This window comes from Lepidochelys kempii, chromosome 27 (assembly GCF_965140285.1).
Source record: "Lepidochelys kempii isolate rLepKem1 chromosome 27, rLepKem1.hap1, whole genome shotgun sequence".
NCBI classification, from domain to species: Eukaryota; Metazoa; Chordata; order Testudines; family Cheloniidae; genus Lepidochelys; species Lepidochelys kempii.
Genome location: NC_136406.1, coordinates 6714385 through 6741588, shown reverse-complemented (window position 1 = coordinate 6741588; position 27204 = coordinate 6714385). Strand labels below are relative to the sequence as shown.

Below are 27204 nucleotides of genomic sequence, written 5' to 3'. Positions count from 1 at the left end.
TTGAAAGCAGCTATCAAATCCCCCCCTCATTCTTCTCTTCCTCAGACTAAACAATCCCAGTTCCCTCAGCCTCTCCTCATAACTCATGTGTTCCAGACCCCTAATCATTTTTGTTGCCCTTCGCTGGACTCTCTCCAATTTTTCCACATCCTTCTTGTAGTGTGGGGCCCAAAACTGGACACAGTACTGCAGATGAGGTCTCACCAATGTCGAGTAGAGGGGAACGATCACATCCCTCGATCTGCTGGGAATGCCCCTACTTAAACGTCCCAAAATGCCATTGGCCTTCTTGGCAACAACGGCACACTGTTGACTCATATCCAACTTCTCGTCCATTGTAACCCCTAGGTCCTTTTCCACAGAACTGCTGCCAAGCCATTCGGTCCCTAGTCTGTAGCAGTTCATGGGATTCTTCCGTCCTAAGTGCAGGACCCTGCACTTGTCCTTGTTGAACCTCATCAGATTTCCTTTGGCCCAATCCTCCAATTTGTCTAGGTCCCTATGTATCCTATCCCTACCCTCCAGCGTATTTACCACTCATCCCAGTTTAGTGTCATCTGCAAACTTGCTGAGGGTGCAATCCATACCATCCTCCAGATCATTTATGAAGATATTGAACGAAACCGGCCCCAGGACAGACCCTTGGGGCACTCCACTTGATACCGGCTGCCAACTAGACATGGAGCCGTTGATCACTACCCGTTGAGCCCGACAATCTAGCCAGCTTTCTATCCACTTTATAGTCCATTCATCCAGCCCATACTTCTTTAACTTGCTGGCAAGAATACCATGTCAAAAACTTTGCTAAAGTCAAGGAACAAGACGTCTACTGCTTTCTCCTCATCCACAGAGCCAGTTATCTCATCATAGAAGGCAATTAGATTAGTCAGGCATGACTTGCCCTTGGTGAATCCATGCTGACTGTTCCTGATCACTTTCCTCTCCTTTAAGTGCTTCAGAATTGATTCCTTGAAGACCTGCTCCATGATTTTTCCAGGGACTGAGGTGGGGCTGACTGGCCTGTAGTTCCCAGGATCCTCCTTCTTCCCTTTTTTAAGGATGGGCACTACATTAGCCCTTTTCCAGTCATCTGGGACCTCCCCCAATCGCCATGAGTTTTCAAAGTTAATGGCCAATGGCTCTGCAATCCCATCCGCCAACTCCTTTAGCACTCTCAGATGCAACGCATCCAGCCCCATGGACTTGTGCTTGTCCAGCTTTTCTAAATAGTCCCGAACCACTTCTTTCTCCACAGAGGGATGGTCACCTTCTCCCCATGCTGTGCTGCCCAGTGCAGCAGTCTGGGAGCTGACCTTGTTCGTGAAGACAGAGGCAAAAAAAGCTTTGAGTACATTAGCTTTTTCCACATCCTCTCTCACTAGGTTGCCTCCCTCATTCAGTAAGGGGTCCACAATTTCCTTGACTTTCTTCTTGTTGCTAACATACCTGAAGAAACCCTTCTTGTTACTCTTAACATCTCTTGCTAGCTGCAACTCCAGGTGTGATTTGGCCTTCCTGATTTGATTCCTGCAAGCCCAAGCAATATTTTTATACTCATCCCTGGTCATTTGTCCAATCTTCCACTTCTTGTAAGCTTCTTTTTTGTATTTAAGAGCAGCAAGGATTTCACTGTTAAGCCAAGCTGGTCGCCTGCCATATTTACTATTCTTTGTACACATTGGGATGGTTTGTCCCTGAAACCTCAATAAGGATTCTTTAAAATACAGCCAGCTCTCCTGGACTCCTTTCCCTCTCATGTTATCTCCCAGGGGATCTTGCCCATCAGTTCCCAGAGGGAGTCAAAGTCCTCTTTTCTGAAGTCCAGGGTCTGTATTCTGCTGCTCTCCTTTCTTCCTTGTGTTGGGATCCTGAACTCAACCATTTCATGGTCACTGCCTCCCAGGTTTCCATCCACTTTAGCTTCCCCTACTAATTCTTCCCCGTTTGTGAGCAGCAGGTCAAGAAGAGCTCTGCCCCTAGTTGGTTCCTCCAGCACTCGTACCAGGAAATTGTCCCGTACATTTTCCAGAAACTTCCGGGATTGCCTGTGCACTGCTGTATTGCTCTCCCAGCAGATATCAGGGTGATTGAAGTCTCCCATGAGAACCAGGGCCTGCGATCTAGTAACTTCTGCAAGTTGCCGGAAGAAAGTCTCGTCCACCTCATCCCCGTAGTCTGATGGTCTATAGTAGACTCCCACCACGACGTCACCCTTGTTGCTCACACTTCTAAACTTAATCCAGAGACTCTCAGGTTTTTCTGCAGTTTCATACTTGAGCTCTGAGCAGTCAGACTGCTCTCTTACATACAGTGCAACTCCCCCACCTTTTCTGCCCTTCCTGTCATTCCTGAACAGCTTATATCCATCCATGACAGTACTCCAGTCATGTGAGTTATCCCACCAAGTCTCTGTTATTCCAATCACATCATAATTCCTTGACTGTGCCAGGACTTCCAGTTCTCCCTGCTTGTTTCCCAGGCTTCATGCATTTGTATATAGGCACTTGAGGTAACCTGCCGATCGCCCCCCTTTCTCAGTATGAGGCAGGAGCCCTTCCCTCTCACGTGCTCCTGCTCATGCCTCCTCCCGGTATCCCACTTCCCCACTTACCTCAGGGCTTTAGTCACCTTCCCCCGGTGAACCTAGTTTAAAGCCCTCCTCACTAGGTTAGCCAGCCTGCTTGCGAAGATGCTCTTCCCTCTCTTCGTTAGGTGGAGCCCGTCTCTGCCTAGCACTCCTTCTTGGAACACCATCCCATGGTCAAAGAATCCAAAGCCTTCTCTCCAACACCACCTGCGTAGCCATTTGTTGACTTCCACGATTCGACGGTCTGTACCCAGGCCTTTTCCTTCCACGGGGAGGATGAACGAGAACACCACTTGCACCTCAAACTCCTTTATCCTTCTTCCCAGAGCCACGTAGTCCGCAGTGATCCTCTCAAGGTCATTCTTGGCAGTATCATTGGTGCCCATGTGAAGAAGCAGGATGGGGTAGCAATCTGAGGACTTGCTGCGTCTCGGCAGTCTCTCCGTCACATCACGAATCTTAGCTCCTGGCAAGCAGCAGACTTCTCGGTTTTCTCAGTCGGGGTGGCAGATAGATGACTCAGTCCCCCTGAGGAGAGAGTCCCCGACCACCACCACCCGCCTCCTTCTCTTGGGAGCGGTGGTCGTGGAACCCCCAACCCTAGGACAGTGCATCCTATGCTTTCCAATCGGCGGAGTTTCCTTCTGCTCCCTTCCCTCAGACGTATCATCTGGTCCACTCTCCACATTAGTACCTGTGGAGAGAACATGAAAACGGTTACTTACCTGTATCTGCCCTGCTGGCACATGGACGTTCCCCTTTTTTCTTCTGGATGTCACATGATGCCAAATTTCTTCACCATCCTTCTGTCCCCGATGTGCAGCCTGCTCTGAATCTTCAGAACCTTGTGTCCATAGAAGCCTATTCTGACATCCGTCCAGGAAATCTTCAGTTTCTTTTATGCAGCGCAGGGTTGATACCTGTTGCTCCAGACCTTGAACCTTCTCTTCCAGTATAGAGACCAGCTTGCACTTTGTACAGACAAAGTCACACCTGTCCTGTGGAAGAAAGACAAACATAGCACATCCAGTGCAGGTCACAACAGCTGAACACCCCCCATCCATATTACCTTCCTTCTACTAGCTTCCTCAGGAGTTGTAGTAATTACTCAGAGAATCCGGCAAGATGTAAGCCTTAGTGGGCTCTCCTCAGGTGAACTCCCAGGCAAACTCCTTTTGTTAGCTGCTCTGCTGTTAGCTGCTCAGCTGGTTCACAATTGACTGGCTTTTTATGCAGTCAGGCCCACTTAAGGGTCACCTGGAACAAAGCACACCCCGTTCCCGCCCTTTTCAAACAACCAATCAAGCACACAGCACACAGTCACGCTGTCCTCACAACAAACACTCAGATACTCACCAACACAGCCTCCTTAATGCAGCCCTTAGCGTACCTCCTCTCAGGCAGATCCCAGGCAAACTCCTTTTGTTAGCTGCTCTGTTGTTCACTGCTCAGCTGGTTCGCAACTGACTAGGAGGGTGGTGAAACACTGGAATGCGTTACCTAGGGAGGTGGTGGAATCTCCTTCCTTAGAAGTTTTTAAGGTCAGGCTTGACAAAGCCCTGGCTGGGATGATTTAGTTGGGGATAGGTCCTGCTTTGAGCAGAGGGTTGGACTAGATGACCTCCTGAGGTCCCTTCCAACCCTGATATTCTATAATTCGATGACCTCTGCTCATAACATCAATGACTATCTGAAGGACACTGAACTAAGCGGAGTGGTCCCAGGCCGAAAGGAAAGAACTAAGAACTGTGAACTACCTGCACCATCTGGTGGGGTGAGAAAGCTGTTTGCTTTCAAATCTTCTGTAGTTTGGTAAAGTTTAGGAATTAGATGGTGTGTTTATCTTTTATTTCTTTTGTAACCTATTCTGACCTTAATGTCTTATCACTTATAATCACTTTAGATCTTTCTCTAGTTAATAAAATTATTTTATTATTTTATCTAAACCAGTGTGTTTTAGTTGAAGTGCTCGGGTTAACTCAGGTTAACAAAGGCTGCTGTATGATTATTTCCTTTCATGAAATGACAGATTATTAATGAGCTTGCATTGTTCAGTATTGTGCTGGACAGTATAAGATGCACATTTCATGGGGTGCAAGGCAGGGGTTAAGAATTTGCGGGTGTCATCCTGTTTGTAGTTCTTGAGTGACTGAGAAAGTGTGCATCCACTACTTCCTGTGGCAGTGAGTTCCACAGTTGAATTATGCATTGCACCTGTGGGAAAGGGGATGATTGAGGGGGTTTCCTCCTTCGTCTGGTAGCTGTCCCTTTCTTACTACTTCTGCCTCAATTTAGGGGCAGTCATAATTTCCCTCTGCAACCCCAGCCTTCTCCCTAAGTTGTGGGGGGAGGGGCAGTTCCAGCTACTGAGGCACTTCCTTCTCCATATCCAGTAAGGGGGCCATATGGGCAGCCTGGAGAGGGAGGCAGAGAGCTGCCTGCTCCCATTCGTCATTGTGGGGAGGGGAATGGATGAACATGGGAGGGACGAGCCGCCTGTGTGCAGTGTCGCACTACTCAGGGGTTACCACATGCCCCCCCCAGATTTTGTGTTTGACTTGTTCTGAGCTCACATGGACAGAGCATGCTCAGTAACACTGCTGAAGCCGGCTGCCCTCACTCTGCCCTCCCCCACACCCGCTGTCAGCAGGCATGGATTGTTTCTGGAGGGGAGGAGTGGGGGATCTCCAGGTAAGGGCTGGCTCTATGTAGAGGTGTGTGGAAAGATGGTATTAGAGCCTGCCTGTGGGTAGGTAGGGAGATGGGATCCTCTGGGTGGGTGGGGGTCTGGGTAGTGAGGGTGGGGTTGTTGGGAAGTGGAGTTGAAACCAGGATCTGGGGCTGGGGGCCTTGCCCAGGTGTGTATGTTGGGGGAGTGGGAGGTGAGAGGGTGGTTAAGTGCATGAATCTCATCACTGTAGTGGTGTGGCCATCACGCTTGCCGACTCTGGGAAGCCCTTGGGACGCACAGATGAAAAGTTCTCTCCGAGAGCCAGCTGCTGTTCCAGCTGTTATTGTGTGAGGAGAGCAGCTGGTGCTGAGCGTGATGCAGCATATGTACCCGGGGCTCGGTTACAGCCAAGGTTACGTCTGGAGCCATGGAGCATCATTGTAATGAATAATGTCACCGTGTAGGGGGAAATTGGTTGTTTTTATCAGTATGATAAACTAATCAAGAAGAGTCTGGCTGCAACATAAAACCCATCGGAGGCTTATTCTCTCAGGATGCCCGAGTTTGGCCCCTGCTCGTGGGATGTGAACTGAGGTGAGAGCCAGATCCCATTGTGCACAGAAGGTCACTGAAAGACTCTCTGATTTTGGTGATGAGTCTTTTGACCTCTTGCTTTTTAAATACCGAAAGGCAGCTGTCGCTGGGTGAGCCCGCCCTTTAGGAGAGTCCTAGGGTCAGCCTCAGCTGCACCTCGTTTACCTCGCAGTGCAGGGGTTTTGGGACAAGGAAGCAGGCCTGCTGGGGGACATTAGGGCAGCTTGAGTTCACTCTGCAGAGAGACTCAAAGCAGCAGGAGGGATGTGGAGTCCTTCTGCCTAAAGAGAGACTAGGGAAGGGGCTCGCCATGCCAGTCAGAGGGAAAGGTCCTTGGGGCAGGGACTGTCTTTTTGTTTAGTGTTTGGACAGCACCTTGCACAGTGGGATCCTGGTCCATGATTGGCGCTCCTAGGTGTGATGGAGATAAATAATGGTGCTGACTGGTGTGAGGAGCAAGAGCCTTAAGTGGAGGACGTACCTAAGTGGAGTTCTTGGGGACCTCAAGAAAGGGAGACCAGAGCCAGTGTCAGAGCTAGAGGGGGTAAACCTCGCTACAGTAGCACATGTCAAGGTTTGTCTACATGGACACTTAGAGTGCAGCAAGCTGAGGTGTGAATCTACAGCACGCTAGCCGACCATGCATGCTAAGTCATGGGTTGCACTCTGTTACCACTCACTAACAGTTCCGCAGTGCAGCACATAAAAGTGCACTACAGATATTTAAGTGCATGGTGGCAGGGTCCACGTTGCCAGTTACTGCCCAGCAGGCTAGTGGATTGTAGATCCACGCCCCAGCTTACCGCATGCTAAGTCTCCGTGTAGACAAAATGCGCTGAGAAGGGTGTGGTTTGAGCACAGGGCTGGGATCCAGGAACTCTAAGGGCTAATTCCAACTCTGGCAATAGCTTGCTGTGGCTTAGCAAGTTCTGTCACCTTTCTCTCTTGGTTTCCCCTCCCATAAAATGGGACCAGTAGGGCTGGTTGAAATTTTTTTTAATAGAAAATTGGGTCTTCCATTACTTTAATTTTTTGTGTGTGTGAAAAAATGACGTTTCCATGAAAAAACCCCAAACATTTGTTTGTTCTGGAGAAAGTCTACATTTTGCTAAGAAAATTTGGACTTAAAGTATTTCCCCCCCTAAATTTTCCATGAGAAAAACCCTACTTTCCAACCAGCTCTTGGCACGCACTCATACAGCCCCACTGCCTGGATGTGAAGTGAGCTGTACTTCGGGAAGGTGCTTTGACGATGAAAAAGGCTGAGTACAATTAATATCTCCAACTTATGCTGAATGCTTCGACTTCCTTGATTTATTGTGGACACTATTAAGAAGCCAATATTTCCTGGCAGTGTTACCTGAGAGGCTATTACTTTGAATACGAAGTGACGATTGTATTGTAGATTCTGCTGTTCGGTAACTGTTGAGTTTTTTTATAATAACAAGACTCCAAGCAATAAAGAGCACAGTTCCTCCAGTGATATGTTCTTCTGCATGAGCCTGATTGTTTGAGCCTCATGTGACTGCTGCAAGCTTTGGTTCAGAAGGTCAGAACTAGACTTCATAAGAGTAGGGGGTAAACCTGTTTAGCTAGTTAATTTAAATCTGATGGGTGGATGTCCTAGGAAATTGTGAAAACTGCAATATTGAACAAAATGTGCATAATGTTAAAGCATTACAAGTAAATTAATTCCCATTATTTCCTGCTCCTGTAGAATGTCATCTCCATTTTTTCCTATTGCCATAGGAATGCAAAGAGGATATTGGAGCATGGAGCAATCATGCAGTTTTGTGAGCTATGCTATTGCAGCTTTCCATTTAGGCAACGAGAGTAAAAGAGTGCAAACCATTCATGTGGTGAGATCTGCAGGAGAGAAATGACTGCAAAGGGACCACTAGGTGTAACGGGGAAGGAATTAAACAAAGGGAAATGCAGGGTAAGTATGGACAAGATTGTTCTAACTGTAAATCTGGTTAAACTATGGATTAGTCTCTTAGGAAGCTAGTGAAGTGATGGAAGTCTTCCTGGTTGGGTCACTTAAAATGGGCCAAGGCAAAGCAGTGTGGGGCATATGCTGTGGGGATCGGTGCTGCACTTTGCAGGATTATGGATTAGAGGGGAGTATCCGGGACTTTTCTATGTAGCCAAGTGGCTGTTCATGCTGTGTGGCAATGCAATTAAAAGTCAAACTCTGCCGGCTTGTCAAAACATAGGGCAGATCCATCACTGCCGGTCTGAGCTGTCCTTGGGCTGCTGCTGTTCAGTACCGCTGCTGGCTCAGGCAAAGGGTTCTGCCTATTAGCAGCTACTGAGGTTCCAGTGGGTTAGGACTTAGCCAAAGTGCAGCAGCTGGTAAGGACAGCACAGAGTAGCGTGGATCCTGCTGTGCATTAACTATGCAGGCAGAACTGTAAAGCTGTGCTCCTACCAGCACAGAGAGGTGCCAACTAAAAAGCCTCATCATACAGCCTGCTCAGCCAGAAATTAAATCCACGGCCCTAGATTTCATCGTAGAAACATAGAATATCAGGGTTGGAAGGGACCTCAGGAGGTCATCTAGTCCAACCCCCTGCTCAAAGCTGGACCAATCCCCAACTAAATCATTCCAGCCAGGGCTTTGTCAAGCCAGGCCTTAAAAACCTCTAAGGATGGAGATTCCACCACCTCCCTCGGTAATGCATTCCAGTGCTTCACCACCCTCCTAGTGAAATAGTGTTTCCTAATATCCAACCTAGACCTCCCCCACTGCAACTTGAGACCATTACTCCTTGTCCTGTCCTCTTCCACCACTGAGAATAGTCTAGAACCATCCTCTCTGGAACTACCTCTCAGGTAGTTGAAAGCAGCTATCAAATCCCCCCTCATTCTTCTCTTCTGCAGACTAAACAATGCCAGTTCCCTCAGCCTCTCCTCATAACTCATGTGTTCCAGTCCCCTAATCACTTTTATTGCCCTCTGCTGGACGCTTTTCAATTTTTCTACATACTTCTTGTAGTGTGGGGCCCAAAACTGGACACAGTACTCCAGATGAGGCCTCACCAATGTCGAATAGAGGGGAACGATCACGTCCCTCAATCTGCTGGCTATGCCCCATTTATACAGCCCAAAATGCTTATCCTTCATGGTGACCCAAGTCAGCAGCTGACTCGCTAGAGAGAGCCCAGATGGATGGAGTGTCATCCAGAAGGCCTTGTATCTTTTGTTTTTGTTCTTCAAATGTTGTGCTTGTTCCAGTTCTGTTGGAAAAACTCTGACCTGACTGCTGGTGACTGATATGTGCACCACATGGAGAGCTCCTGGAAACTCAGCAGAATCCATAGAAAGTTTTTTTTAAAAGCCCCCCACAAACATTCTCCCACTTGCTGCTGTCCCATTCTTGGCAGATTTAATCATTGCACAATACAGCACAATTAATTTTTGTACAGTGGCCTTCATGCAGAGAATCGCGTAATGTTCCCCAGCGAGAGCTGGTTGTGAGATAAACAAGGGAAAGCAGCCACAAGGCAAGATTTAAAGAGAAGCCGTAATTCAGTAGCTCAGAGGGAGAGACTATTCCAGAGGGAATGGCTCATCTCAGAACAGAGCAGCCACCACCCCAGCTGTCGCCCTCCCTCCAAACTCAGAGACAAGGGAAAGAGATGGACAAGAGGCTAAGAGCAGAGAAGGTGGGTAGGTGCTGTAGGTGAGTACATGTTCAGAGATATAGGTACAGAACAAATGCATGGAGACCATGAGAGCTGGGAGTGCAGTTTTGAACTGGATTCAGGGATGGCTAGGAAGCCAGTGAAGGATGGATTGATAGGGTCCTTCATCCTGGAAAGAGGGGTAGTCTGGTCATAGTAGTTTAGAAGTTTAGAGGGCAGGTCTTCAGGTAGTTGATGGGAAACTAAGGCAGAGAAGGAACAAGGTTTGCAAGGTTTCAGAGTAGCAGCCATGTTAGTCTGTATTTGCAAAAAGAAAAGGAGTACTCGTGGCACCTTAGAGACTAACCAATTTATTTGAGCATAAGCTTTCGTGAGCTATAGCTCACTTCATCGGATTTGCAAGGTCATACTGTGATATGCAGTATGTATGCTGTTATGCATAACCCCATGCTGTTTGGCCAGCAAATTGAAAAATCAGGGAAAATATTGGGTTCAGGTCTGGAAATGTTTGGATTTGATTAGCAAACTGGAGAAGTCCATTTAGGCCAGCAAATGGAGTGTAGGAGACTGGGTTCCCTTTAGCCCAATGGGTCAGGTACTGGCCTGAGATGCAGGTGATCCAGGTTTGAATCCCCACTCTGGAGCAGAGATTTCAACTCAGATCTCCTCCTCCCAAGTGACTACGCAAACCACCAAGCTAGAGGTTATGGGGTAGGTTGTTCTTGATCTCTCCTTTTGGAGCTGATCCACTCATTATAATACTTGCAGAATTATTGGGATAGAAAGAGAATGATTCTATAGCGTAGCGGGGTGGGGCAGGGCAGGACGAAGCTGGGGGAGTTCACCTGGGTTGGGGGAGAGCTGAATTCCAATCTCAGAGTAGTTATTCAAAGGTGGGTCTCCCACATCCCTTAGGCAAAGATTATAACAGACAGACTCTTTGCTGGCCCTGAAAATCTTTTTGCTAGTAGAAGCTGTCAGGTCAACACTGGGAATAGTTTCAGGGCAACCAAAACAGCATTTTTCCGTGAACAAACAGAATGGTCAAACATTTCCCCCTGGCTCTTTTTGAGACCCAGGAAATTCCCAGTTAAGGTTCAGTTTTAATTGGAATGTTTGGAAACGTCCAGTGAAGGCACCCAAATAATCTTCACTCTGCCTCTGCACTGATGCCCTGAGGAAAAAGCAAACCCTAAGTCAGTCTGACCCATCCATTCATTACAGGCAGTTTAAGCCGTGATTACAATGACTAGAATGCCTTACTGTTAAACATTGTTTGCAGGTTTGTTCTAGCCATGTTGGTCCCAGGATGTTAGAGACACAAGGGGGGTGAGGTCACCTCTTTTATTGGACCAACTGCTGTGGGTGAAAGAGACAAGCTTTCAAACTGTGCTGAGCTCTTCTTCGATGGACAAACTCTAATGTCCTGTTTGGCTATACACAGTCCACGTCGCCTGACATTCTGAATAGGCAAACACACTGGATACTGAAGAGACAAGACTTGGCACCTGTCCTCTGCTCTCTATTGACTTTCTATAGACTGGTGAGTCAAGTTCAAGGTCTTAGTCCTTTTCTTCTTGCTCAGTGGCCTGGGCCCAGGGTGTCTAAAAGGTCACCTACAGCTCCGGGTGAGGATAGTGTCTATAACTCCACTCCTCTGGCCCAAAGGAGCCCTCTACTATAGGGGTAAAGTGTGTCTATGCCGGAGCTTTTCAGGGGCTGGTCTGAAACTGTGGAAAGAACTATGCACCATCACAAACCTCATCACCTTCCTTTCCAAGTGCTAGGCACATTTCTTCTGCCTGCCTTTGCTAATGTAAATTCAAACCAAGGTGAACATTAAAAGAAAAAAATCCCCAGCAACAAGACCCTATCACAACAAACCACTACACTGTACACCCAATCCTGTCCTGGGGAGAGGATGAGAGAGAAGACAAACCACAGATGACAACAGGTGTTAGTCATGTTGCTTAATGCACAACTGAAAGACGCTCAGATATTACAGTGATCAGTATGGTATAAGAATCTATATAGAATAGAATTACAAATTGTTTTTTAAGGACCTGATCTGGCTCTCGCTGAAGTCAAAGGTAGAACCCTCGTTAATCTAATTGGAAGCCGGATTGGGCTGTACAGCACCACACGGTCTGTGTGCTTTAGAATCATAGAATATGCTTTAGGAATAAACAAGATCAGAATCTTGCTCTGCGATTCCCTTACACAACCCCTGCCTGGACATAATTCACTGTGCAACATGGTCACATCCATAATTATGTAGCAATCCACATAAACGCCCCATTTCCTTATTGGATTAGTGTGTGTGTGTCTGAAAAATAATCGAGATCTGAAGTGACAAGATATTAAAAGCGATTTCAGCAGAGGTAGGGTAAAGGCAGATTCTAGCAACGTTTCTGCCTCTGGAACATCCTGTGACCATTTAAGATATCTAAAAGCTGTCTTAGTGATTTGTAGATGGTTCTTACGTTTCCGCTGAGCCCTGTACAGCTGGGTTCCGGGTAAACTAGCTTTACAGGCAGAGGGGATAACCAAAAAAAGTCCCAGTTTGAAAAAACAAAATACACAAAACAACAAGGACAACAATCTCCCTACACTGAACCATGGTTTTGTGTAATGTAACCGGCATCTGTATGAATATGTTTGGCTTATAGTGTATCTATTCTTAATTATTTCTGCTACAGTAGCCTAAGGAGACCTCAGCTAAGAGCAGGGCCTTTTTTGTTGTGCTGTACAAGAACCTAGTAAAAAACAGCCTCTACCACAGTTTGCTCAGTCTAAATGGATTAATCAGACAAAAGATGGGAGGACCAACAGAGGCCTAGAAGAAGCGACTCACCTAAGAACTGATGTCTTCTGATTCCCAGGGCAGTGGCCTGGCCACTGCTCCCTTTCGCACTGTGTTGGTGTAGTTCGGAGGTTGTACGGGCCCTCCTTTGGAATGACTTCCGTTAGCTTTTTTCTGTTTTTGCTATCTGGGACTTATGCAGCCAGCCCAAAATCAAGGTGATAAAAGCAGTCTCTCTCTCTGGGCTAGATCCTAATACTCATGCCGAGTAGCATATTACTCTGTGAGAATTCCCATTATGAGAAATGGTACTTTATATTATTACTCACTGGTGTGTTGTGGTACACTCAGATTTATAGTTTAATTTCCTATTCTGGAGAAAGCAAGTTGGTAACTGATACACTGATTTGGTTTAATTTGCATGTTAATCATATTCTTTGGTGAAAATGTCAGTAATTGCTTAATATTCTGGGAAAGTGTTCTACCCTAGGTGGTGATGGTGACGTATGATAAAGCACAGTCCTACCTTTCTTGTTCTTCAGTTCACATTTGTGGGGGGTTTTAACACAGAAAGAGAAAATTACACTGCTGCTTTGAGCTGTAAAGGGCTTTATTAAGGATTGTAATTTTCTACTTAATCACACTGAACAATATTAAGAAAACAGTTACTTTTTTATGTCAGGAATTTTGTAAGACTCATATGAAGTATAAAAATTCCATTCATTTTGTACCCCTTTCTTTAAAGGGGGCGTGGGCAATGTGCTCTATAACTTACTAATTTCCATTTATTAATGCATTGCATAATCATGAGTGGTGGAGCGCAGCAAAGAAACGAGTGGGCTGTGAATGGCCATAGTTAAGTGATTCGGTTAATCAGTGTTCCTCTGTCCACCTGCTCTGTACCATAGCAGGGTTTGTTTAACGTGCAAACATAATATTTTAATATAGTATTTGTAAGCAATTTTCATATATAAATAAGATAAGAGGGCTGGGCTGGGTAGTGCTTGTCACACAATAACTATGCTAATATACTTTGTTAGCATTCACAATATTTGTCTAATACTACCTCCAGAAAAATTAAGCTAGAACTAAGGCATCTAAATGCAATTCAGGAGAGGCTGTACCATTAAACACATCCCTAAACACAAATAAAACTCCCAAACATTCAACGGCTGGAAATCAAAAGCTAAAGTTTTGTTAAACCATTCTGACACCAGCCTCAATACTCCTACAGGCCATTAAACGCTCTCCCACCAGAAAAATTAGACAATTGTTTTATCGTAAAGTACAGCTTATGCTCTGGCATAAGAGTCTGAATTAGCGTATGTTCATACATTGTCTTCGTGTCTCATGGTACTTGTGCAGTTATGAGTGCATGGGCTTGTTTTGCAGTGGAGAAACTTTGTGGGTTGTATGATAGTCACGTGAACTGTAAAAAAATCCATATTTTGTTTTCATAGATTTTGCACGGTTTGCACAATCTGTGCATGAATAAGTGTTGATGTTTTATGTACCGTTAGAGAAAGCGATCTGATGAATGGGTAAAGACTGGCGAAGACTTTGTCTGCATGCAGTTTTTATACCAGTTTGACTATTTCAATTAGTCATGTGATTTTTCTGCTGAAATAGTTAGATCAGTATAAACTCTAGTGTGGGTGCAATTATATCTGTATAAAGGTACCTTACACTGTATATAGCTCAATGTTTCTCAACCTGGGGGTCGCAAGCAGGGCTAACATTAGGGGTAGGAAACACGGCAGTTGCTTGGGGTCCCACACCGCGGGGACCCCCACAAAGCTAATTTTTATGATTCAGTCCTGCTTGGGCTGAAGCCAAGAACCCTGAGCTTAAGGCAGGCAGTTGCAATTTTCTATGGGGGGGTGGTAACGATTTTTATTTTAAGTCCAAAGGGCACCAGCACAAAAAGGTAGATGAACGCTGGTATATCTTATCCCCCTGCCCCGTGATAATAGCTATACCGATACAAGGAAATGATACCAGTATATCTGAGCCCATACTATTTGCTTTGAGTTGCACAATCACAGCTGTGACTATGACCGACTAAACTTATTTGGGTGGGGATTTTCTCAAGCATTTTGCACGTGGCATACGATGCCAAAAACTGCTTCTGAGGAGCTAGCCACTTTTTCTGAAGCCAGAAGAGTAAAAACCCTAAAGGTCAAAATATAACCCCACTATGGTTCTGCTCCCTTCTCCCTGTGATGGTGATTTTCATGTCGAATAAGAACTTCTCTCTGTTTCGGTGGTAGGTTCAACCATCTTTGGCTGTTTCAGGGGAGGATGGGTTTGCTCCCCTCAGGAGTGAGAAACCCAGACAACTGCAGTACATGTTGCTTGGGGCATTTCATATTTTTAAAGCACATGGTCGAGAAAGGGTGCTTAAATCCATAGGGCTAGACTCTGGGGCCAGTGGGGTGATGTCCTGGATGAACCTTGTGGAATTAAGTTTAATACCTTTGAGATCCATTATATTAAAACTACAATTATTTGCATACAATTCCTCGATAACACGTTACTTGGCTAGGAGCCGTGCCTAATGTAAACCTTGGGAAATGGGAGGACGGTCAAAGGACTTTTTGAAACAATATGAACTATTAAAATTAAGTGGGTTTCACAAGAAATCTGTAAGAGGATGGGGTGTGCTAATGTAACCCCTCCAGGTAGGCAAGGACTCGAAGCTTTGCCTTGGGAAGGGGACCCATTGTCTGGCTGATTACATAGTCTTGGCCTCTTGAAATTGCGCGAAGGATTCGCTCACCGATTCATGGAGGCTACTTGTTCTGAGCAAAGGGTGTGATGAACTTGAAACCACAGGAAAGCCCCTGGGTGGGGTTTGAAGGACTGCTCCCCTGCCAGTGCCCATGGTGCAGTTGCGGGGGTGGGGCGGTGGGGGAGAGAGATCTCTGGTAAGTTATTAGCACACGTGTACGTTCTTTTATTGTTTTTAATATGTTTTCTCTGGGTTGGTTTTACCTCAAGAACAAAATGTGCTTGCTTAAAAAGAGCTGGGTGGTAACTTAACTGTGGGAATTACATTGCTAACCATCTCTGAAGAAGAGCCTGCTTAGGCATCCAGTCTTTTGCTGAGAATATCACAGGAGGGAGGGAACTGGTCACCCTGGTCTGGAAGGAGAGATTCGTGTCTTCACTCAAGAGGAGCTGGGAACCTAGATCGGGTACCCTTCCTGCAAAGGCAATGTGTGTGTGGGGTCACATGGGGTCACATTTCCACTCCACAGATTTGCTGCTTGGCTTGTACTAAGCATGCTCTTATGAACTGAGCATGCTCAGTAACATTTGCTGAAGCCACTGCCCTCCCTCTGCCACCCCACTATTGGCAGGTCTGGGTTGTCTCTGCCTGGCTGGACCATAGAGGGGCACTACAGGTGCAGTTGCTCTGAACTGTGGCAGAGACCATGCACAATACCTCCCCTAGCCCTGCTCCCCAGTGCAGCTCTGCGCTGCCCCAGCCAGAAGGCAGGGTGGATAAAGCACAGTCCAGCACTTAATGCACATCTTCCAGCATTGACACTTTGGGCCTTTGGGACGGCTAGTCTCGCATTCCCATCCCTGCATTCCCAAAGAGCCTCTGTGCTGGGTCCTCGTGTCTGGCTCCTCCCATTCTGTTGTACCACTGGCGTAAGAGCTTTCCTTCCTAGCCAGGTGCCACTCTGGCAGGTTTGGAGGAGGCCAAGCACTGCAGCAGGTCGGAGAGCATGTAGCTGAATGGGGGTAGCAGGGTCTGTAGGGCCCAGTCTGGGTCTGAGCCTGTGAAGTTTCTGCGGTTGCCTGAAAAAGGCACCAGTGAACCTCTGAGCTGATATTCATAGAGTGATGGACCCGTCTGCTACATATACACTGAACTGGCTCTATCTCAAGGGCAGCTGCACAATGCCGGTTGTCCAGCAAAACTCTGCTTACTTTATCTGGGGAAGGAAATTGCACCTGGTTGTGGCTGGGGGCCCCTCAAGGATTTACATTTTATATGTTTCCTTGTGCATTACATGCATCTTCAGGACAACCCTGGCTCTGTAAGGGGAGACAAGTTTGCTAAGGGCCATAGGAGGACCCTTGCTTCACACCTGATTATTGTGTGATTAGGAGAAATAGGTGGTCTGAAAACTCACAACTGCTTTTCTTAAAGGAGGTGAATGTGCAGGTCAATGAGCAGCACCTGTTAAAAAAGCTAACAGAGTTAGGAATCATTAGAAAGGGATAGATAATAAGAGAGAAAATATCATAATGCCTCTGTATAAATCCATGGTGCCACCCACACTTTGTAAAGTAAAAGCTGTGTTATCTGGCACTTTACCAAGTGGAAAACTCTAGAAACTGGCACTTCGGGGGAGGGGGGAGGTTTGAGGCGCGGGCTCTGGGAGGGAGTCTGAATGAACGAGGGGGCTCTGGGCAGGGTGCTGGGGCACGGGAGGGGTTTCAGGGTGACGGATCTGGGTGGTGCTCACCTCAGGTGGCTCCCTGCAAGCGACAACATGTCCCTGCTGCTCCTAGATGGAGGAACGGCCACGGGGGCTCTGAGCGCTGGCTCCACAGTTCACGTTGGTTGGGGGCTGCGGCTAGTTGGACCTGCGGGGGCGGCACCAGCTCACAGAGCCGCCTGGCCACGCCTCCACCTTTACAGTCTATTGCATACAGATCTGGTTGTCCCCTCTCAAAAAAATAGAATTGGAAAAAGTACAGAGAAGGGCAACAAAAATGAAGAGGGGGATGGAACAGCTTCCATAAGAGGAGAGATTAAAAAGACTGAGACTGTTCAACTTAGAAAAGAGACGACTAACGGGGGATAGGACAGAGGTCTATCAAATCATGACTGGGGTAGAGAAAGTGAATAGGGACGTGTTATTCACCCCATTCACATAATATAGAAACCAGCGGTCAGCCAATGAAATTAATAGGCAGCAGATTTAAAACAAACGTAAGGAAGTATTTCTTCACACAATGCACAGACAACCTGTGGCACTTGCTGCTAGGGGATGTTGTGAAGGCCAAAAGTATAACTGGGTTCAAAAAAGAATTAGATAAGTTCATGGAGGATAGGTCCATCAGTGGCTATTAGCCAAGAACGTCAGGGATGCAACTCCATTCTCTGGGTGTCCCTAAACCTCTGCCTGCCAGAAGCTGGGACTGGAGAACAGGGGATGAATCTCTTGAAAATTGCCCTGTTCTGTTCATTCCGGTGAAGCATCTGGCCCCAGCCACTGTCAGAAGACAAGATATTGGACAAGATGGCTCATTGGCCTGACCCATTATGGTCATTCTTATGATCTAATGAAAGTATTGCAACAGAGTAACACGTTTCCATGGGCATGGTAAATGGGGGACACAATTCTTGTGATTAAAATACTTCTTCCTGCTGCTCTGGACAGGAGCTTTGAGAAGAAAGATGTGCAGTATTCCAGATAGATTACCCCTCCTTCTCCGTCGTCTGCCCTTGATCATAACTGGCAAGTGTTATTTATGGACTGCTGGCTCCAGCTGAGGACTGATGACTTCAATCTAGTCTTGGCTGCTTTGAGCAAGGAGAGCTGCTATCATTCACTACTACAGAGGCGGTAGTGAAATAATGAAACTGCCATTCTCAGGATGGTTGCCTGCCAACACAGGGCTCTGTAGTTTGCTGTGTATTCACCTCTCTGGAGTTCATCTCCTGGCTGCTTCTCCAAACCTGACAATTTTACTGCCAGGGAGTATGTGCTGGGTAAGGCTTCTGTTCACACAACACTAGATGCAGATGGTGAGTGATTCAAGATACTGAATTGCAACAGTCTCTCTACATGGCAGCCAGAAGCAATGTGTTTTCTCTTCCTGTATCAGGTCAAATCTGGGTCGAAATATTAGGTGGTTAAATACAAAACATAAGTCCATGAGTGTTTAATTCCCAGTGGAAACAGCTCTCCAATAAACTAACCTCCCTCTGCAGTGTTGCCAACCAGGGCAGCATGAAACATAATGGAAATTCAAAACCCAAAACATTGGAAGGTTTTGCATTTTTTTTTCATTATGGAAAAATAACTTGTTCCCCAAAATGCCCGTGTGTGGTGATGAGGCCATATAGTTTTTAAAAAATTGAAAATAGGATCATTTTTGGAACACTCCATTTCTGAAACTTCACATTTCAAAATTTTTTTTGGCTAACATCCGTTGTTTTCCATTCATCTGGAATGCTTCAGTGTGAAAGGCCAATTTCATGAAAATGTCATGGAAGTGTTACATTTCTGGGCTGGGAGATAGTTTGGGATTAAATTGTAACTAGTTTCTCATTGCAGGGAAGGGGAATATGAATTGTGGGGAATATGGGGAATACAGAAGTCTAGTCCTGATTTAAGAAAGCTTAAGCACGTGTTTAAGTCAATGGGACTTGTGCACATGTGTGCTACAGTGGGATGTCACTAGGCCGACCGACCTACATTCTTGTGTGCATCTGGACACCTCTCCCTTGTTGTCCCCCTCAGCTTGAAGCTTCAATTCTGACTTGACTTTAGCAGCTGAGCTCTTGAGAAAGAGAGTCATGTCTTACACTTGTTGAATGAATCTGAGCTGCTTCCTGATGTACAGCCTTGGTTATTAGCTCTAGTAGTTCTTGAGATAGCTAGCACCAAAATCAAGTTGGCATGTGGAGTAAAAATACAAGAGTTGGTATCGGAAGGATGTTACTGCCAAGTCTCCAAATGATAATTGTCCACCATTTGGGGAGCTGGGATTCTTCTCTCTCTTGGCTGGATGCTTGTTTCTGGGCCAGACGATTTGTCAGGTATCCAACGTTAAAATGCTTATCTCACCATGCATTTTTAGCATTGACCTTGGAGTGAGATGATATAAATCCCATTGTTTAGACCAGTGTAACTTTTCTTCCTGTGTTGTTTAAACCCTTTGAATCTAGGCTGATGGTGGGATGAAGTTGTGGTAATCTGAATGGGACAATTATAATCTTGAACAAGACTTTTATCATTTGCAGTCTAGAGAGTAGTTATTTGCAAGCAAACCACATTGCACGGAAGTGTTTTGCTTTTGTCCTCTTCAAGGTTGATAGCTATATTGGCTTTACGAACAATGGTTTAAACCTAGTCTCAGCTGCTTTGAGCAAGGCAGGAGAGCTGCTATCATTCGCTACTACAGAGGCGGGAGTAAAATGATGAAACTGCCTTTCCCAGGATGGTTTACTAACGCTACTTACGCCTTTCTAAAGCGCTTTGACACCTGCTGATGAAAAGCACAAGATAAAAGCTAAGGATTATTATTACTGGTGTTGTGTTATTACTTGCTATTGAGCCTGACCCTGCAAGATGCTCTGCACCTACCTGCAGATTGCAGAGGGCTTTGGATTCCTGGTGACCTCAAGGAGTGCCAAGGACACCAAAGAGCTTGCTGAAAGCCCTCAGCACCTTAGAAGGCCCGATTCTGTGTTGTCACTCAGAGACTTAAGAAATATCAGTATTGCCAGCTGTCATCATAGAATCATAGAAGATTAGGGTTGGAAGGGACCTCAGGAGGTCATCTAGTCCAACCCCCTGCTCAAGACAGGGCCAACCCCAACTAAATCATCCCAGCCAGGGATTTACTCAGTATTTTACTTGGAGCTCAGCACCCAGAGACAGGTGACCCCATGAAAATCTCACCTTTCATTTTGAGAAAAAACTTCTGGCCAATGTGGTTGAAGCGAAATGCTTGAAACTTTCACCTGAAGGCTCAGAAAGCAAAGAAAGAGAACCTGAAATGTTACAGTGATTTTTAAATCTCATGATTTTTAAGTCAACCCTGTGAGGTTTTGGGGCCTGACTCATCCTTTTTTTTCATGCATTTCCCCACTGTTTTGTCTTGTTTATTCACATTATTATTTATTTACATCAGATCCTCGTCTGATTTAAATGGTCCGAGCTCCAGTGAAGTCCACGGAGTTCTGCTGATAGGTACCAGCAAGGGATGTGGCTCTGTATATCGCTGCATATTAATGCAACTGATGAGCTGGAGAGAGTGCAGCCGTACGTGGCCGTGGAGCAGCTGAGAGACTCTCTTGTTGAGTTTTGGTGTGCCACACCAAAATGGTGTCTTTCTATTTTATTTTTATTAAATTCTCAGCAAGAATGTTTTAAAAAACATTTGGAAATCCAGCATAACTATCTAGAATGCACAGCCACCCACCTCGGGTCAGAGCAGCTTTGAGCTAAGATAGACTTAGTGGCTAGCAACCCTAGAGGGCTAAAGAATTCTGCTATTAAAAAACCCGTAAGTTTGACACAATGTTTTATGGTCTTGTTTACAAGAAGAAGGGGGAGGATAGTGGAATCACTAGGTGAAACTAGCTATGCATTTCAAAGTATAAAATCAATAGGGAGAGAAAGCATAGCAATCAATTAATGCACCAGAAGCATATATAGGCATGCGGATGCCCCTTCAAAAAATGTACAGGTTTGAGCAGTGTTGAATGTGCGGTCATATTCCATGAACCCCCTTGTATAACCCACCTTTGGCTTTTGCTTGTGTTGCCAGCCAAAGGGCTTGTCGCTTAAAAGGGGAAGAAACAGGCTCCACTCTCCTGCCTCAAAGTTGCAGCGAAGGGGAAACCGCCCAGAAATAGGCTAGTGAGTATGTTTAAGAAGCATGAATTTAGTTTGCTTGGGTAAAGGTGTTACTTATGCTTACAAAAGTGATGTGTGCTTTTGCTGCAGAAATTACCATAATGTTCCAGAATAAGTAAGAACTGAAGCGATCATGCTGTCCCGGTCTCCTTTAAAACTAGTCTGCAATTTAAATTAATGACTCTTTTGTCCATATGGATTTCTCAAGTGCAAAAGGAGTCCGTAAAACAGGTCAACTGGGAAGCGATTGTTCAGTGCCTGCAGTAGTGAGTTCACCACTCCCACTTACTCCCCCGATTTTGGCACAGAGATGGTGGCACAAAGAAATTCACAGCTCCTAGAAACTGAGAATGGAGCACCCCCTGTTCGATGAAGGCAAGAACACACTTTTCTTCCTGCCCCCCTTATCCCGACCAAAGCTTTGTGCCCCACAAGTTAACACAACTTTTGTTAGGAAAGCAGAGAGCTGACACATTTGCAGCTCAAAGAGCAGAACTGGCTTCGTCTCGTGTTCACCTCTGAATGACTAATTTCTGATTTACTTATTTATAGCAGCATCCCCAAGCTTCTGCCTTAGAGTTTTATGCTGTCACCCATCACCTTGGTATCTGAGCTTCTCAAGGTCCTTTGAGAACTGAGTTAATTCATGGCAGAGCTGGTTCCAAAACATCAGGACTACTCCCTAGTTGAGAAGCTGCTCATTGAGGACTGGAGAGTCTGTGGGGCGCAGGGGCCAGCAGACTGAGCCTAATAAATAACCCTGCCTTTTTGGCCCCTAGAAACCACAGTGATAGACCCATTAGAAACAATTGGCTATCTGAGTGATGGGGAGAAGAGCCAAACCTCCAGTCCTGCCCTTGCTCTGCAAGCTGTGCTCAGAGGGGAGTCCCCCTTTCCTTTCCACTGGGCAGGGTCACTCCCAGCGTACCCAGGGGTCTGGCCAACAGAGTCAGTGGATACATGTCAGGGGGTATTAACCTTCAGGAGCCCTGGCCAAAGCCATGTGACTGAGTCAGGGAATTCAAGTTAGAGCTGAGCAGAAATTGGAATTTCCATTCCATGGAACAAAATGTTGAATTTATGAACTTTCCGCCCCCCAGAATTTTAGACAAATCTTGGTTTGGGGTCAATTCATGCATTTTCATTCTGACTTTTTTTTTTTTTAAATACTAGGAACTAAAATACGTTTCTAAATGAAAAACGGAAACACTCCGTTCTGAAAATGTCGAAGCTGACATTTATCAAAATACATCTGTTTTAATTTTTTTCCACGACCTAGCAAAGTTTTGTTGAAATTGACATATCCTGTCAGAAAATTTTCAGCCAGCTCAAATAAAATGTCAGCTTCTTTCCAGTATCCAGTGTGCTCGTGAGCCAGTCCCCTCCCAAACCATTGCTTCATCCACCTTTTGAAGGGCCTTAGGGCCCGCCTGGTGGAATGCCCCATTATCAGCTCTGTGGCTTTTGAGGTGGAAGGGAGGAATTACCTGAACGCCAAACACGGAGCTTTCCCAAACAAACGTGTGTGTAAAAACATCCCAATCAGAGATTTGTATTCCAAATGAGCATTGCGTATTGCAAGAGGGCTGTGGACCACCATCACAGTACACATGGGCCTGGAGCTAAATCCTAGACTGGACTGAAAATGACTGGACCTGTTTGCAAAACAGTAACTTTGGAAGCAGGGGATTTCTGAGAATCCCTCTGTCTTTGCAGCCAGTGTGGCAGCAGATATAGCAGCTAAGGGACACATCAGATGGTTCTTTCCTACTTGAGTGCAAATCTCCTGCCAGCCACATCCGATTTCTGCACATTGAGCAACTATATTTTGTTTGCCCAGAGTGGAAACTATTTAATTGCTGCCTGGTGGGGTATTGAGGTACAGATGAATGGGTGTCAATGTCATAGGCATTCTAGGGAGTGGAGAAAAACAACAGGAAGATATCTGATCGTCCTCCATCTTCTTCCTGCACTTGACAGTTCTCCCACCTGCAGCACGCTTCCTGCCTCCTTCGGTGTTAAAAAATTGGCAGTGCTCAGAAAGTGTCCACGGGTTCAAACTAAATTCAGTGTGTTTCTCCGGCTAGCTTGGGCAGTCTCCATTTGATCTACATGAGCTGACTGCCCTGTGCTAAGTATGCACCAGGCAAGTGAAATGCATGAAGCTAGGGCATGTGCTGCCATGCTGTCCATGCTAGCTTTACCGGTAATCCCTTCCAATCAGGTTCATAAACATATAAGAACATAAGAGCGGCCATACTAAGTCAGACCAAAGGTCCATCTAGCCCAGCATCCTGCCTTCCAACTGTGCCCAAAGCCAGGTGCCCTAGAGGGAATGAACAGAACAGGTAATCACCAAGTGATCTATCCCCTGTTGCCCATTCCCAACCTCTGGCAAACAAAGTTTGGGTCAGCATCCCTGCCCATCCTGGCTAATAGCCATTGATGGACCTATCCTCCATTAACTTATCTAGTTCTTTTTTGAACCCTGTTACAGTCTTGGCCTTCACAACATCCTCTAGCAAAGAGTTCCACAGGTTGACTGTGTGTTGTGTGAAGAAATACTTCCTTTTGTTTGTATTAAACCTGCTGCCTATTAATGGACTGATAGTTCAAACAGGTGATGAGAAAGAAAACACCTTAATAGAGAATGTAGATGGTGATTTAGTTACATAGAGATATGTCATCATTGTATTTGGGCTGGATTCAAACCCAGTGGAGTAAGGAGTCTGTGAAGACAAGGTGTTGCTGGGAAGCTTTTTTTCAATAGGTTTCCATCCCTTCATGTGCAGACTCAAGAGGCTCAGAGTAATCCGATAATTCTGAGTGTTATTTTTTTTCAGATATGAGCCATTGGAGATGCTTGTGCATTTCATGGATGGCATTAGTAATGTTTCTATTTGAGATTTTCTATGACATTCATTAATGGCCCCATTCAATATGTCAGAGTCCCAGAAAACATCTGGATGGCCAAGTACAGTCATGCTGTGTGTCAGGATTCCTTCCCCACTCTGAACTAAAGGGTACAGATGTGGGGACCCACCTGAAAGACCCCCTAAGCTTATTCTTACCAGTTTAGGTTAAAATTTCCCCAAGGCACAAAGTCTTTGCCCTTGGATTAGGTAAAACGCTGCCACCATCAAATGATTTAACAAACAATCAGGGAAAGGACCACTTGGAGTTCCTATTTCCCCAAAATATCCTCCCAGTCCCCTACACCCCCTTTCCTGGGGACGCTTGAGAATAACAAGATGAGCATAGACCAGCCTTGGATTTTTAAGACTCAAAAACCCCAATCAGATTCTTAAAAAACAGAACTTTATTAGAAGAACAAAAAAAAAGATAAGAGAACAACTCTGTAAGATCAGAATGGAAGATAATCTTACAGGCAGTCAGATTCAAAACATAGAGAATCCCTCTAGGCAAAACCTTACGTTACAAAAAGACACAAAAACAGGAATACACATTTCCTCCAGCACAGCGAATTTCACAATCCAAAACAAAGAAAACCTAATGCGTTTTCTAGCTAGATTACTTACTAAGTTAACAGGAGTTGGAGGGCTTGCATCCTTGATCTGTTCCCGGCAAACAGATCACACAGACAGACAAAAGCCTTTTTTCCCACCTCCAGATTTGAAAGTATCTTGTCCCCTCATTGGTCATTTTGGGTCAGGTTCCAGCCAGGTTACCTGAGCTTCTTAACCCTTTATAAGTGGAAGAATTCTGCCACTGGCCAGGGGGGATTTTATAGCACTGTATACAAAAAGGTGGTTACCCTTCCCTTTATATTTATGACACTGTGTATGCTTGTAGATGATGCGATTTCTTTGTGCAGGTATGGATGGACATCCAAGTGCTGTTGATACACCTGTCTTAAAGCAATTTCCTTTTAATTGAAGCCACGAGGGAAGGTACAATCAGATTCCATGGCTATAGAACAGGCAGAACATACTGATAAGATAGACCATTCTGGTTAATTTACAAAATGACATAAAGCATAAATAACATGAATTTCTTCTTCCACTAACCTGATTACTAGTGTAGGTCTTTTGTAAGCACTCTGGACTCTTTGTCCTTATGGATATTAAGTTGATTTCAATAAAAGTCGGATCAGTGGGGGAACTCTAGTAAGGTTTGCACTTGCTCTCAAAATCTGCAGGAATTAAAATAGCTACCCAGAATTGGAGAATAGAAATAGGATTTTTCATTGAACGATTTGTGTTTGGCCACAAAACTGTCAAAATGTGTTATTTATCTGTACAGGGATTTCTAGTTCAACTCAAGAGAAAAAGAAGAGTATAGGTCTGGAGATATTTTTAGTACAGTCTCCTATGACAGAAGTTGTAATTTATACATGTCACGAGCAGGATATGTATTTTTAAGTGATATGCAAAATGTACATGGCAGCTAAGAATATTGAAACAGGAGAAGTACTTGCAGAGCTGTGTGAATAAGATGATGGTGCAGAGAATGCATAGATGCAGTAGAAGATGCTCCAGATGAATAAGTTCTTAAGTGGGATGAGAATTAGCATTTTCTTGTTCAAGATTTTTGTACATAAATTTCATGATTCTAATCCTTGGGGAGGTGACTGTACTTTGGGTGCCTCTGGGAAAAACGGAAGATGAGTGATAGGGGGTTGGGATGGGGAATCCATCCATTATTTGGGTGGATTGTACTATTCTTGCTTCATAGCTAGAGATTTCATTCTGAAAGTTAAGCTTGAGCTGTCCAGTGAGGAGTTCTGGTGGAAAGGTAACATTTGTCTTACTGTTCATTTTTTATGTGCCTGGGCTGTTTTATTATTGAACCTGATCACTAAAAGCACTATATAGGCTTGAAGAAGATTTGAGTTGAAGCTTAAATCCAGTAAATGGAATTGTAGGAGGGTGAGAGTGGCACTAGCATCTCTTTGACCTTGTTTTAAAACTTTATTTCAGTGGCCAGGCACTCTGGTGCTTGGTGCTGTACATTTACCAGGGTGAAACAGCAAAATCAAACCTCAACCCATTTCCTTTTTCCTGACTCCATATCCCTAGCAACTCCATACGCACACCCATTGTGCACCCCAGGTTCCAGGTGTGACTGTGAATGATTTGACTTCTGCTCATTCCGCACCTTTCTGTCATAGCAACTGAAACACTCTCTCTTTAAATTCATGTTTGTAGTGCTTCTGGCCACCACTCTCTTTAAAAGCTTTTCCCCCAAAAGTAAATGATATTGCAAGAGAACTAGCAAATGCAATGTGCCAGTGACAACTAGAATATTAGCTAATGGCTGCTTCTTGAAGGCTGCTGTAATGCAGCCATAATAATGTTGCAATCTTCCCAGCCCCCCTCATCTGAAAGAAGATGCAGTATCTATGAATATTGTGGCTTGTTTCACTGCCCCAGCACAGAATCCAATGTATCTAGAATATAAAATCTAGATGCCTTGTTTGCAAGTTAGGCTGTCGTATAGTCACTAGAAGAGAGTCTGTGGTTTTATTTTATGTATCTTTGTCATCATTAGATTCAGCAGCTATAGCAATGTATAAGGCATATTTAGAAGTTGCTGGCCAGCCAACAACTCAATAGTATATTTCCAGTAACATCTGTTTCTTAATAGACTCCTCGTCAAATCTTTATTTATGGTTTTGGAGGTTACACCTAGCTGGATCCACTGTGCAACTTGCCAAGCTACCTTATCTCTCTGAGCTGTTTTTAGTTGTATGCCACTGGCATTTGAGGAATTTCAGGCATCGTTATTAGAGCATCTGTACTAATTCCTTCCAAATCCAAATGGCAAGGTCTGGCACATATCGATTCCCTGTAGCCAGGAATAATTTCATTGTAAATGCCTTCAGCGCCCATTGGAATCATGTTAATCCTGGCAGGTGAGCCTGCTGTAAATATAAACCTGTTGCTAGCTACAGCAGCCTGGCTATGCATCTCAGCTACGAAACAAGCAGTATGATTTCTATTGTAGCTTCTTTCGAGTTGTCATTCTGCGTGCAGACAAAGAGGTGTTAGTACTCCTGATGGTGGATACCACAGGTCATGCTTACATTAAAAAGCTGACCCCAGTAATTTTCAGTCCGAGTGCAAGCAGCGAGCGACTCGTCTCGGTGGGCAGCATGATCAGTTACAGGTGGCCTTTGCTAGTCATTTGCATGACTATAATGAATAGTCAATAACTGTGGTTTGCCTTGGTAACCAGTGCAAAGCCCCGTTGCCAGCATTTGCAGTGACCTTGCTTTTTTGGCCTCCTCTTGTGTCTGCCAGAGCACAGATTCTGCATGTACTTTG

At 45.2% G+C, this 27204-nt stretch overlaps 1 protein-coding gene across 3 annotated transcripts in view; it reads left to right on the top strand.

Annotated features, from left to right (window-relative positions):
* ASIC2 (acid sensing ion channel subunit 2) overlaps positions 1-27204 on the top strand; it is a 1322378-nt gene that overhangs the window by 969647 nt on the left and 325527 nt on the right. The gene's annotated exons all lie outside the window — the stretch shown is intronic.